This window comes from Schistocerca gregaria, chromosome 1 (assembly GCF_023897955.1).
Source record: "Schistocerca gregaria isolate iqSchGreg1 chromosome 1, iqSchGreg1.2, whole genome shotgun sequence".
Taxonomy (NCBI): Eukaryota; Metazoa; Arthropoda; class Insecta; order Orthoptera; family Acrididae; genus Schistocerca; species Schistocerca gregaria.
This window is the reverse complement of record NC_064920.1, coordinates 867,733,169-867,745,362: the sequence shown is the minus strand read 5'-3', so window position 1 is coordinate 867,745,362 and position 12,194 is coordinate 867,733,169. Positions and strand designations below refer to the sequence as shown.

At 38.2% G+C, this 12,194-nt stretch overlaps 1 protein-coding gene and 1 pseudogene across 1 annotated transcript in view; both read right to left on the bottom strand.

Moving 5' to 3' along the window:
• LOC126278700 (uncharacterized) overlaps positions 1-12,194 on the bottom strand; it is a 128,627-nt gene that overhangs the window by 35,217 nt on the left and 81,216 nt on the right. The window lies entirely within an intron of this gene.
• LOC126290549 (5S ribosomal RNA) lies at positions 10,611-10,728 on the bottom strand (annotated as a pseudogene).

The window sequence follows — 12,194 nt, the reverse complement described above, 5'->3', positions numbered from 1 at the left end:
TTCCACAGTTAATAGTGCCTCTTGTTTCACACTCTTTGATAGCTTACCAGTAGAACCAATAATTTTTATTCCTGACACATACATCACCACTATGCCCTCTGTGTTCTTAATAAATTCAAAAAACACCTGCGAAATGCCGTTCACATCACTACTAATGTCCAGTAAACTCTTAACATGCATACCTTGTACTTTTGCTGTTATTACAGTTTGACACACTTCCTTTTTACTTAACACATGATCTTCTTCATACAACAAATCCTCATTAATCCTTTCCCTGGAAAAACTATCATCCTGCTTATCAAAATGATTATCAAACACAGTTAAATGGCAGACAGCATGGTCCTCTTCCTCATTACCACTCTCAAACTCTTAACTCTTCCTTAGGCCTAATAGTATCCTCCTTTTTTCTCTTTTTACTTACCACATGGCCATCATTATCAATTATAAATTCAAATACCTCATCCTCGTCACTACTGGATTTGTCACTGCTATCATCATCACAACTACTGTCAGAATCAGACACACTGTCACTTTCACTGTCCTTAAATACTTGACTAATTATTTGATCCTTGTCTCCAGAATTAGACCACAAAACAAAACACCTGAATTCCTTATGTTCTCTTAAAAGTTTAACATCCATTTTGACACTCTGGACATTCTGATAAACAGGAACACACTCTATTTCATCACTTGATTTTATTACAATAACTTCCACCTCTCTTTTTACAGGATAAGCATTGCTACCCACTCCATCACTCAACATCTCACTAGAATTAGAAATTACACTTGTCTTACTACTGCCATTTACATTACCCTTACCTGTGATTACAGCACATTTATATACTATTGGTTCTTCATCACTACCTGCTCTAGTACGAGCCAGAACTGGAGCATTATCTAGTTTAAATGGTTTGATCCAGAATTAAAGTCATCTTCTCCATTTCTTTTACTTGAATTTCTCCTACCATTTCTGTGCCCATTCTGGCTATCCTCCACCCAACTAGTCCTTGAATTTCTTCTGTTGTTAGTCCTGTTCATTCTATTTACCTGAAATACTCGACTTGATTGAGTATTGTCATCAAAATTCCTGGTATGATCTTCCACTGAGGGCTTCATCCTCTCCACCTTATCAAAATAATTCAAAAAATCACTAATATTATCCCTAGGGGCAGGTACAAACAATTCTCTAATTTTTTGAGACAACTTAGTTTCCAAACCCATAATTAGGGCCTACTGATTCACTACCTAGCTCTATGTCCAAATATTTCAGTTTGTTTATCCAAAGCTGTCAGAAACCTTTCAAAGTACCCTTCCTAGTGTCCAAATCTCTCTCTTCTCCAGCATTCACTCAAAATTCTCTGCTGCTTCTCTTTGGACCAATATTCATCTAAAAATGCTTTCTCAAAGTTCTGCCCGAATCTGCCTGAGTTGGCTATCCATAAGCATCCCCTTTCAGAAAACCTCTCACAAATGACATTTTCTCTTTGTCATTCCATTTTTCAGGCAAATCATTAATTGCCCTAATAAAATCCAGTGGATGCACTCCCCCATATAGTACAAAATTATTAAATTTCTTACAACTAACTAATGAAGGACTGCTTGGGACACTACATACTCTATGTTTTAGATTTTGTACCTCTTCCATCTTTTTCTCTATTGCAGAATATTTTGAATCTACATTTTTATTTACTTTTACCAGTTTTTGCTCTACTGCTACTGCACACTTGGTTTCTACCTCGATTTCAAAACTATTTTTAATCTGATCAATTTGGTTCTCAAGTTTAATCCTGTTTTCTGCACAAGATTTACTGGCTGCTTTGACTTCAGCTTTACACTTTTTCTGAAGCATCCACCCTCCTACTACAGTCATCACAAAGTTTCTTTCTCTCTTCTACACATTTACTACTAATTAATGTTTATTTCTTGTTAGTATTCTGCTCTACTCTCTTTACATTTTCATCACAATCTTTAACTACTGCATAAAACTTCTTATTTAGTTGTGAAAGATTGGCTCTAACTACCTGAATCTCCTTTGTAATTTCTGTCTTCAATTCAGCCTTCAAGCTAACCATGTCAGTTGTAATGCTATCAGTTCTCTTTTCCACCCTACACATGCTATTCATAATTGCCTTACCATCACTTCCAAGTTTCCATCTGTCATAAACTGTTTCCCTTGCTGACTTTCACTACTAGGTTCCTCCCTCTTAACCTTAATGATTTCAACCACTTCAGTACTGTTTTCGTTCATTTCGCTAACATCACCACCCAATGTAGATAATGCTTTTACCATTTCATCTACAATAGCACTTTTGTCCCCATCATTCAAAGTTACATTCATGTCTGAGTTATAAATAGTATCTACTACAGATACTATGGCAATGTGTAATTCTTTCCACAATGCATCTTGTTTATCTCCAGTAGGCTGTGTCCACCTGCATGCTGAGTGGCTGCTCCCCTCGCTGATTGGTTGCTGTTATTCTGTGGCCATCAAATCCATGCACTGGTTGGCTGTCACACCACTGCACTGTAAACCACTGTTGATTTCACTCCACTGTCAAATTTCATGAGTTCTAGTTTGTTGTGCCCACATACAATAGTCCTCACTTCGGGGCACAGCATGTAATGATGCTCGGCTTCTTTGTTTCTTCACTTGTTGTCCTCAGTGTCAACATACTGGCTGAAAAAATAGGGGGTGTAAGTACAATAATGTCTACTGTAAATGATGTAGCCAATAGGTGCACATTCACATTTCACAGTTATTTACTTCCACTTTTCACAACCCCCTATATACACGTTTAGTATAGCCAGCGCGCTATTGTTTAACTTTCGATAAGCCTCATTAATAGTTTTCAGGTGAACATCCACAAGCTGCTACTACAGTTTACTGTTGAATAGCTATCATCAGTATAAACCTAACCACAAATTTCACTGTTCTTGAAGAATAGGAAGGTAGGTATGGAGCAGAGAGAGACATTGTTTTAACATATGGTCAAATTTTGTAACTCTTATTTCATAGTTAAGTTGAAGCATTGTTGTTGTTCTAATGAGCACAGGTTTCTCGTCTGGAACTCAGCCATGGACTGACTGTCTCGTGACCAAAATTTGGGTACTTATATATCTTCACAATAATAGTTACTGAAACTACACAATGTTCAAAGTTTAATTTACAGAAATTACAATAAAAATTTCAATCACAAAGAAAGCAGGTGCTGACAGATGTGAAAATTACCAAACTATCAGTTTAATAAGTCACTGCTGCATAATAATAAAGTGAATTCTTTACAGACGAATGGAAAAACTGGTGGAAGCCGACCTCGGGGAAGATCTGTTTGGATTGCACAGAAATGTTGGAACACGTGAGGCAATACTGACCCTATGACTTATCTTAGAAAATAGATTAAGGAAAGGCAAACCAAGGTTTCTAGCATTTGTAGACATAGAGAAAGCTTTTGACAGTGTTGACTGGAATACTCTCCATCAAATTCTAAAGGTGCCAGGGGTAAAACACAGGGAGCGAAAGGCTATTTACAATTTGTACAGAAACCAGATGGCAGTTATAAGAGTCAAGGGGCATGAAAGGGAAGAAGTGGTTGGGAAGGGAGTGAGACAGGGGTGTAGCCTCTCCCCAATGTTATTCAATCTGTATATTGAGCAAGCAGTAAAGGAAACAAATGAAAAATTTGGAGTAGGTACTAAAATCCATGGAGAAGAAATAAAAATGTTGAGGTTCACCGATGATATTGTAATTCTGTCAGAGACAGCAAAGGACTTAGAAGAGCAGTTGAATGGGATGGACAGTTTCTTGAAAGTAGGATATAAGATGAACATCAACAAAAGCGAAACGAGGATAATGTAGTCGAATTAAGTCGGATGACACTGAGGGAATTAGATTAGGAAATGAGACACTTAAAGTAGTAAAGGAGTTTTGCTATTTGGGGAGCAAAATAACTGATGATGGTCAAAGTAGAGAGGATATAAAATGTAGACTGGCAATGCAAAGGAAAGTGTTTCTGAAGAAGAGAAATTTGTTAACATCGAGTATAGATTTCTGTATCAGGAAGTTGTTTCTGAAAGTATTTGTTTGGAGTGTAGCCATGTATGGAAGTGAAACATGGACGATAAATAGTTTGGACAAGAAGAGAATAGAAGCTTTTAAAATGTGGTGCTACAGAAGAATGCTAAAGATTAGATGGATAGATCACATAACTAATGAGGAGATATTGAATAGAGTTGGGGAGAAGAGAAGTTTGTGGCACAACTTGACTAGAAGAAGGGACCGGTTGGTAGGACATGTTCTGAGCCATCAAGGGATCACAAATTTAGCATTGGAGGGCAGTGTGGCAGGTAAAAATCATAGAGGGAGACCAAGAGATGAATACACTAAGCAGATTTAGAAGGATATAGGTTGCAGTAAGTACCGGGAGATGAAGAAGCTAGCACAGGATAGAGTAGGATGGAGAGCTGCATCAAACCAGTCTCAGGGCTGAAGACAACAACAACAACAACAACAATAAAAAACTGAACTCATTAAATTAACTGAACACATCAAAAAGTTCTGTCTTTTTAACAGTTTCTTCTACTGCAAGGGTTAAGCCAAATTATTTGTTTAAATGATGAAATTAACAAATATCATTATGCAAACTATGCTTTTGATGAAACTGTTAATTGCTTTGGAATAATTAATTAATGGTTGAAGAATGCTATTGTTTTGTCTCCCCAATGTTTATAATTAGTACAGAATTTATGTTTGTTTATATGTCAACAATACAATTTAAGTTACTGTTTCACTCTATAATGAAAGTATTAACTAGGAATAGTCAAAATAATTTAGAATATTAATTACATACACAAAACTAAGCATATATTGTTTTCCTTGTATTAAGCAATGATACACATCCCAAACTTTACCACAAAAACATTTTTGCCATGGTATATTACAACGTTGTGAAAGGAGCTGGGATATGTGTAAAACTGCATCATATGGTAATGGTTATTATGTTTCTGGTGAAATAATTGTTTACAATGTGTTATGCCATATACCAGTACTGGGACTGTATGGGGAAAAAAAATGAGTATGTTAATCAATGGACCGACAGCCAGTAGCCAGCAGCATGGATTCTCAGATGAGTAACACTATTTATGTAACAGTGTTAAAACAGTTAACTGTTAGGAAGTGAACTTGTATGCCAAAGTCAGGTAAAAGTAATTGCATGTGACATACTTAAAAAATGTTATAGGAAAGATAGTGTTCGGAAGTTTTTTTTCCCATCTCATTGAGCTGTACAAAATTAGGTAAAATGAGTAGAAACAATATATTCATTGCACGTGACTGAGACTGAATCACAACAAGATTGGGTCAGCAGCTGCATGCATCGACACCAAATCAAAACACTCAAACCCATGCTAACCCATGAGAATTCACCAAGTAGTACACTTTCACTTTTCCGTGGATTTCAACAATGAGAAGAAATATTTGAAAATTTTTCTAAGTTACTAGATAGTAAACTATATAGTAAACTGTCAGAGCAAATTAAAAAAAAAAAAGTAGAGAGGACACTGAAAATAATTTTAGAAAAATAGATAATATTCTCGTAAAAATGGACCAGAAACTAGAAGCAATGAGGGGAAGATGTTAATAAGGCAATTAGAGAAATAAACAGTGGAAATGGAAGAGTAGACAATGTAGAGTCTAAAGTGGATTGTTTGAAGAACTTTGCTGTTACTTAATTACAGCTAGTTAACAAACATGTTGACTTAGTCAATGATTGAGTAAAAAGAACAGCAAACATTGTCATTTAGAAACTCAAAAGAGTTGCATTGTCATTTATAAACTAGACAGAGTTGCATAACATACAATCTTATATCAAAACCGAAAATAATTTCATTGACAAGAAGCTAAAATTTCCATATTTGTTTCAGAGCAAATTTCTGCAGTAAGTATCAAAGTGAATGAGGTATCAAATAATCTTCAAACAGTCATCTCTAAAGTTGTAAATAAGAGACTAACATGTTTAGAAGTATATATAGTGGTAATAACATGTTTCAAAACGATTGTAATAATGTTGTTATGAAAATTTTTCAAGGTGATTTTTAACTACACCCTGTCGATTAATTGTACCAGAGCAAGAACAGCTTTGCAAAAGGCATGCTAGAGCATATGAAAGTGAAATTTGATAAATGATTTTTAGATGGAGAAGCTTTATCCTGAGCTAACCAGCATGTTAACTCAGAAATAACATTTGCAGGGTATGAAAAATTATTTTCAAACAAATTATGGTCAGAAAGTAAGTAGGTGTGAATAAAATCAAAATTTTTGAATGGAAGTAGATTTTGTGAAGGGAATATGAGAATGTGAGAATTTTGTGAAAAACAGCTTAGGACTTCAGCACATTTAGATAAACTACTTGATGAATTAATCCTGGCCATGTTCAGTGGAGTCTTGTTTACAGGCTAGATGACACTATTGAGAAATTTCTGAAATATGTAGATATATTAGATTGTGATTGGGAGGATAATTTTGAGAATGGGGGTCATCACAACACCACCATAATAACAACAACAGAAACAATAAAACAGATATGATGGTAATAAAAGTAATAATAATTTTGGTAATGACAGTCACAACCAAAGTAAAAACAATAATATGAATGAACAGGGCAGAGGTAATCAAAGGAGAAATGGTAACACATACTATGAAAATAATAATGAGGAAAACAGGTGAGCACCTCATTGGGAGCCTGTAAGTTTGAGGTGAAGAACAAGTACAGAAATCAGACTAGAGGTAGGAGAGGAAGGCAAAGTTCAGGTCACAGACACCAAAATAGATACAATAATTACCAGGTAAACAGAATTGATTACAATGTAGCATTTTAGGACTTCATGCTGATGGAAATGAGTGAAAATACTACTAAAGTAGAAAATAAATTTAATCTTGGCACAGATGATTTGACAAACTTGTTTGATGAGTGTTGTATGTTTTGTTATAGTATCATTTATGATAATGCTGATGAGTATGGGTTAGTTAGCTTATATTGTGATAATGAATATTCAATATTGTCTGAAAAAGATGTGGAGAAAAGTAAGGATAATATATCTAAGTTAAATTATGTTTATGTGCCCACTGACACAAGTTCTAGAATTTTGATTGTGATTGTGATGTGGAGACATGTGTTGTTGAAGCTGAGGTTCATGTAGGCACAGATGATGTTGCTAATGAGTATTTTGAGACTATTGATGCTGCTGTTACTTTGGGAATGAGAGTTGGAAATATATTGTTGTTGAATTGAAAGATTCTATGAGTACATGATTTACTTCAAGAATAGAGAGTTGGTTAATATTATTCCCTTTAACCTGATACAGTCTTATCTCCAAAGTAACAATTATTCTGTATGAGCTCCAGCAAGCCAACTGGTTCCAAGATAAATGTCAGAATTGACGAAACACCCATACAATTAAATACATGCTGCCTCAGACAGAGCCAGGACATGAAGTGAGAGTCTCTATACAATACATGTTTGATCTGTCTCTGTAACAGTCCTCATGACACCACAAACCATGAAACATTATAGAAACGCTCTTTGAATTTTTGATATAAATTCCAAGGCCCTGCTGGTAACCACTTGTCAGGGCTGCTCATTTAATGCAGCTCCTGGCTTCTCATAACAGCTGTGCCTCCTGCACACACAGATATATGTGGTGCAGTCAAAAGGCTCTCTCATCCTCATCATTAAAATATCGGGTGTTCGAGACTGTGGAGTGCCAAATGTTTCTAGAACTTACCCCAAAATTTTCGAAGCACTACATATCCCTCCCCTTAGCTTGACCACACGATATTTGACACATATTCATCATGTACATTAATATCTATCACAACACTAATTTAAATCAAACAATGGAAAGTCCAGGATGGAATGTAACAATACAAGAGAAGGAACGTTGCTACTCACCATATAGAGCCGCGATAAGCTTAATAAAAAGATTCACATAGTCATAGCTTTCAGCCATTAAGGCCACACTCAAACACAACTTGCACACACATCTGCAGTCTCAGAGAGCTGAAACTACACTGCGAAAAGCAGCACCAGTGCATGATGGGAGTGGCGACTGGGTTGGCAGTAAGGAGGAGGCTGGGGTGGGGAGGGGAAGGGGTTGTATAGTGGGAGTGACGGACAGTGAAGTATTGCAGTTTAGATGGAGGGTAGGAGAGAAGGTGCGGAGGGGGGAGGGGGTAAGTAGCAGAAAGGAGAGAATTAAAAATAAATATAAAAATAAAAAAATAAAAGAAATTAAAAGACTGGGTGTGGTGGTTAAATACCGGCTGTATAGTGCTGGAATGGGAACAGGGAGAGGGTTGGATGGGTGAGGACAGTGACTAACGAAGGTTGAGGCCAGGAGGGTTACGTGAACATAGGATGTATTGCACGGAAAGTTCCCACCTGCACAATTCAGAAAAGATGGTGTTGGTGGGAAGGGTCCATATGGCACAGGTTGTGAAGCAGTCATTGAGATGTGGGGTATCATGTTTGGCAGCATGTTCAGCTACAGGGTGGTCCACTTGTTTTTTGGCCACTGTTTGTCGGTGGCCGGTCATGCAGACAGACAGCATGTTGGTTGTCATGCCTACATAGAATGCAGCACAGTGGCTGCAGCTTAGCTTGTAGATCACATGACTGGTTTCACAGGTAGCCCTGCCTTGGATGTGATCGGTAATGTTAGTGACTGGACTGGAGTAGATGGTGGTAGGAGGATGTATGGGACAGGTCTTGCATCTAGATCTATTACAGGGATATGAGCCATGAGGTAAGGGATTGGGAGCAGGGGTTGTGTAAGGATGGATGAGTATATTGTGTAGGTTCGGTGGACAGTGGAGTACCATGGTGGGAAGGGTGGGAAGTATAGTGGGAATGCCATTTCTCATTTCAGGGTATGACGAGAGGTAATCGAAACCCTGACAGAGAATATTATTCAGTTGCTCCAGTCCTGAATGGTACTGAGTTATGTGGGGAATGGTCCTCTGTGACTGGACTGTGGGACTTTGGGAGGTGGTGGGAGACTGGAAGGATAAGGCATGGGAGATTTGTTTTTGTACAAGGATGGGAGGATAATTATGGTCAGTGAAGGCTTCAGTGAGACCCTCAGTATATTTAAAGATTGACTGACCATCACTGCAGATGCGGTGACCATGGGTGGCTAGGCTGTATGGAAGGGACTTCTTGGTATGAAACGGGTGGCAGCTGTCAGAGTGGAGGTATTGCTGGTGGTTAGCAGGTTTGATATAGACGGAGGTAATGATGTAGCCATCTCTGAGATGGAGGTCAACATCTAGGAAGGTGGCTTGTTGTGTTGAGTAGGACCAGTTGAAGCAAATAGGGGAGAAGTTGTAGAGGTTCTGGAGGAATGTGAATAAGGTGTCCTCGCCTTCAATCCAGATAGCAAAGATGTCATCAATGAATCTGAACCAGGCGAGGGGTTTAGGATTCTCGGTTTTTAGGAAGGATTCCTCTATATGGCCCATGAATAGGTTAGCATAGGATGGTGCCATGTGGATGCCCATAGCTGTACTGCGGATTTGTTTGTAGGTAATGCCTTCAAAGGAGAAGTAATTGTGGGTGAGGATATAGTTGGTCATGGAGACTAGGAAGGAAGTTGTTGGTTTGGAATCCCTAGGGCATCTGAAAATGTAGTGTTCAACAGCAGTAAGGCCATGAGCATTAGGAATGTTTGTGTGCAGGGAGGTGGCATCAATAGTGAAGAGCAGGGCACCGTGTGGTAATGGGAGAGGAACTGTGGAGAGTTGGTTGTGGAAATGGTTGGTATCTTTTATATAGGAGGATAGGTTCCAGGTAATAGGTTGAAGCTGTTGGTCTATGAAAGCAGAGATTCTCTCAGTGGGGGCACAGTAACCCGCAACAATGGGGTGTCCTGGGTGGTTGGGTTTATGGACTTGAGGAAGCATGTAGAAGGTGGGAGTGCAGGGAGTGGTAGGGGTAAGTAGAGAGATGGACTCTGGGGAGAGGTTCTGGGATGGGCCTAAGGATTTGAGTAGTGATTGGAGATTCTGCTGGACTGCTGGAATGGGATCACTGTGGCATGGTTTGTAAGTGGAAGTATCTGACAGCTGACAGAGTCCTTCTGGTACGTAATCCTTGCGGTTTAAAAATACAGTGGTGGAGCCTTTGTCTACAGGTAGGATTATAAGATCAGAATCAGTTTTTAGATGGAGGACTGTGGTTCTTTCCAGATATAAGGTTAGTATGGATGTTGAGGGATTTGGGGAATGATGGTGAGGCAAGGTTCAAGAATAAGAAATTCTGGAAAGTTAACACTACCTTTCCAGATGCCCTATGGATTCCAAACCAAGTACCTCCTTCCTAGTCTCCATGACCAACTATATCCTCACCCACAATTTCTTCTCCTTTGAAGGCATTACCTAAAAAGAAATACACAGTAATGTCATCCTCAGCCCACAGTTGTAACTGGATGAAAATATGGAGGGGCATGTGGTCAGCACACTGCTCTCCTGGCTGTATGTCAGTTTCCAAGACTGGAGCCACTACTTCTCAATCAAGTAGCTCCTCAGTTTGCCTCACAAGGGCTGAGTGCACCCAGGTTGCCAACAGTGCTCAGCAGACCAGATGGACACCCATCCGAGTGATAGCCCAGCCCGACAGTGCTTAACTTCGGTGATCTGATGGGAACCGGTGTTACCACTGTGGCAAGGCCATTGGCACAGATAATTGAGCCATAATAAAAATCAGGATTAGGCATGGGAACTAGTCAAGAGCTATTTTGGTAAGAAAGGGTGTGATAAGGTAAAGCAGTATTTCCCAAGTGTTTAAAATAATTTTATTTAGAACAAGTAGTCACGATACGGATAAATTAAAGGTTTGCTGGCCTAGACAATATACTGACACTTTAATTAACAATATACACAAGAGCTATGGCCATTGTGTATCCATGAAGTGTATCCAAAAGATACAGGAGAATGTGTACTTTGATAGTATCTCCAGGAGGGTTACGAAGTGTTAAAGTTCTTGTGACTGATGTCAGAGAGTATAGGTTACCAACCAGAATCATAAAGGTTACATGCAGAGTATAATTTCACAAGGAAAGTCAGAACCAGTGGGAACTGACTTATTTCAGAAATTTTTATTTGTTTGTTACTGTTGATTTGTTTTCAAAACTGGTAAAGCTGTACCATTTCAGAAAATGTACAAGTAAGAAAATTATTCAGCGTTTGACTAATGGCTATTTTAGGAATGTTGGCAAACAACATGCCTTACTGTCAGATAATGGAAGTCAGTTCACATCTCATACAAGAAAGGAATTTATTAACAATGAGGACATTAAACACATTTTAATATCTGTGTATTCTCCATCATGCAATCGTATGGAGAGGTATGTGAGGGAAATTGGTAGGTTGTGCAGAACGTACTGTTCCAAGGATCAGACAAATTGGTACACTTATGTAATTCAATTTAAAGACATTATAAATAGTTTGAAAAAAATTGCAGCTGGATTCACACCATATGAAGTTCATTTTAAACAGAAACATGATAACCTTACTGGGTGAATTGATTGAGTTTCCAACTTGTACAGAGTTAACTGATGGGAGGGAAGAGGTGGTGTAGAAAAATATGGAAGCATAACATGGTAAGAAGAAGTAGTAGCATGACAAAAATCTCCAAGGTATTTGTTTTAAAGGAGAGAGCTCATGTTGATTAAAAGTTACAAAAAGTCAAAAGCAATTAACAAAGAAACAAAAAAGTTGTTTGATATATACATTGGATCATTCAAGATCTTAGCCACACCTCATCCAAACGCATTTAGGTTAATTTATCGAAAGTCATTTAAGCTATATGGTTTCAGAAACATCACACAGCTGAAGCCATATGTTCATATCTGATTAACTATCTGGGAGGGGGGGTACACTCTCTATGTACCACGTGTCTGGCAAGCACAAGGGCACCAGTTAATGTAGTATCTACTTCTGCACCATTATACATCAGTACCACATTCACATACATATTAATACATACTTCTGTCCTTTGGATTTATGCCGACTTTGAAAATTTGGTAATACACTCTACTTTGATGATATTTTCTGAGGTTTAATTTGATCAACCCTTGGGGGGGGGGGGGGGTTACACTTTCTATGTGTACTATGTGCTATGTGCCTGGCAAGCATGAGGCCC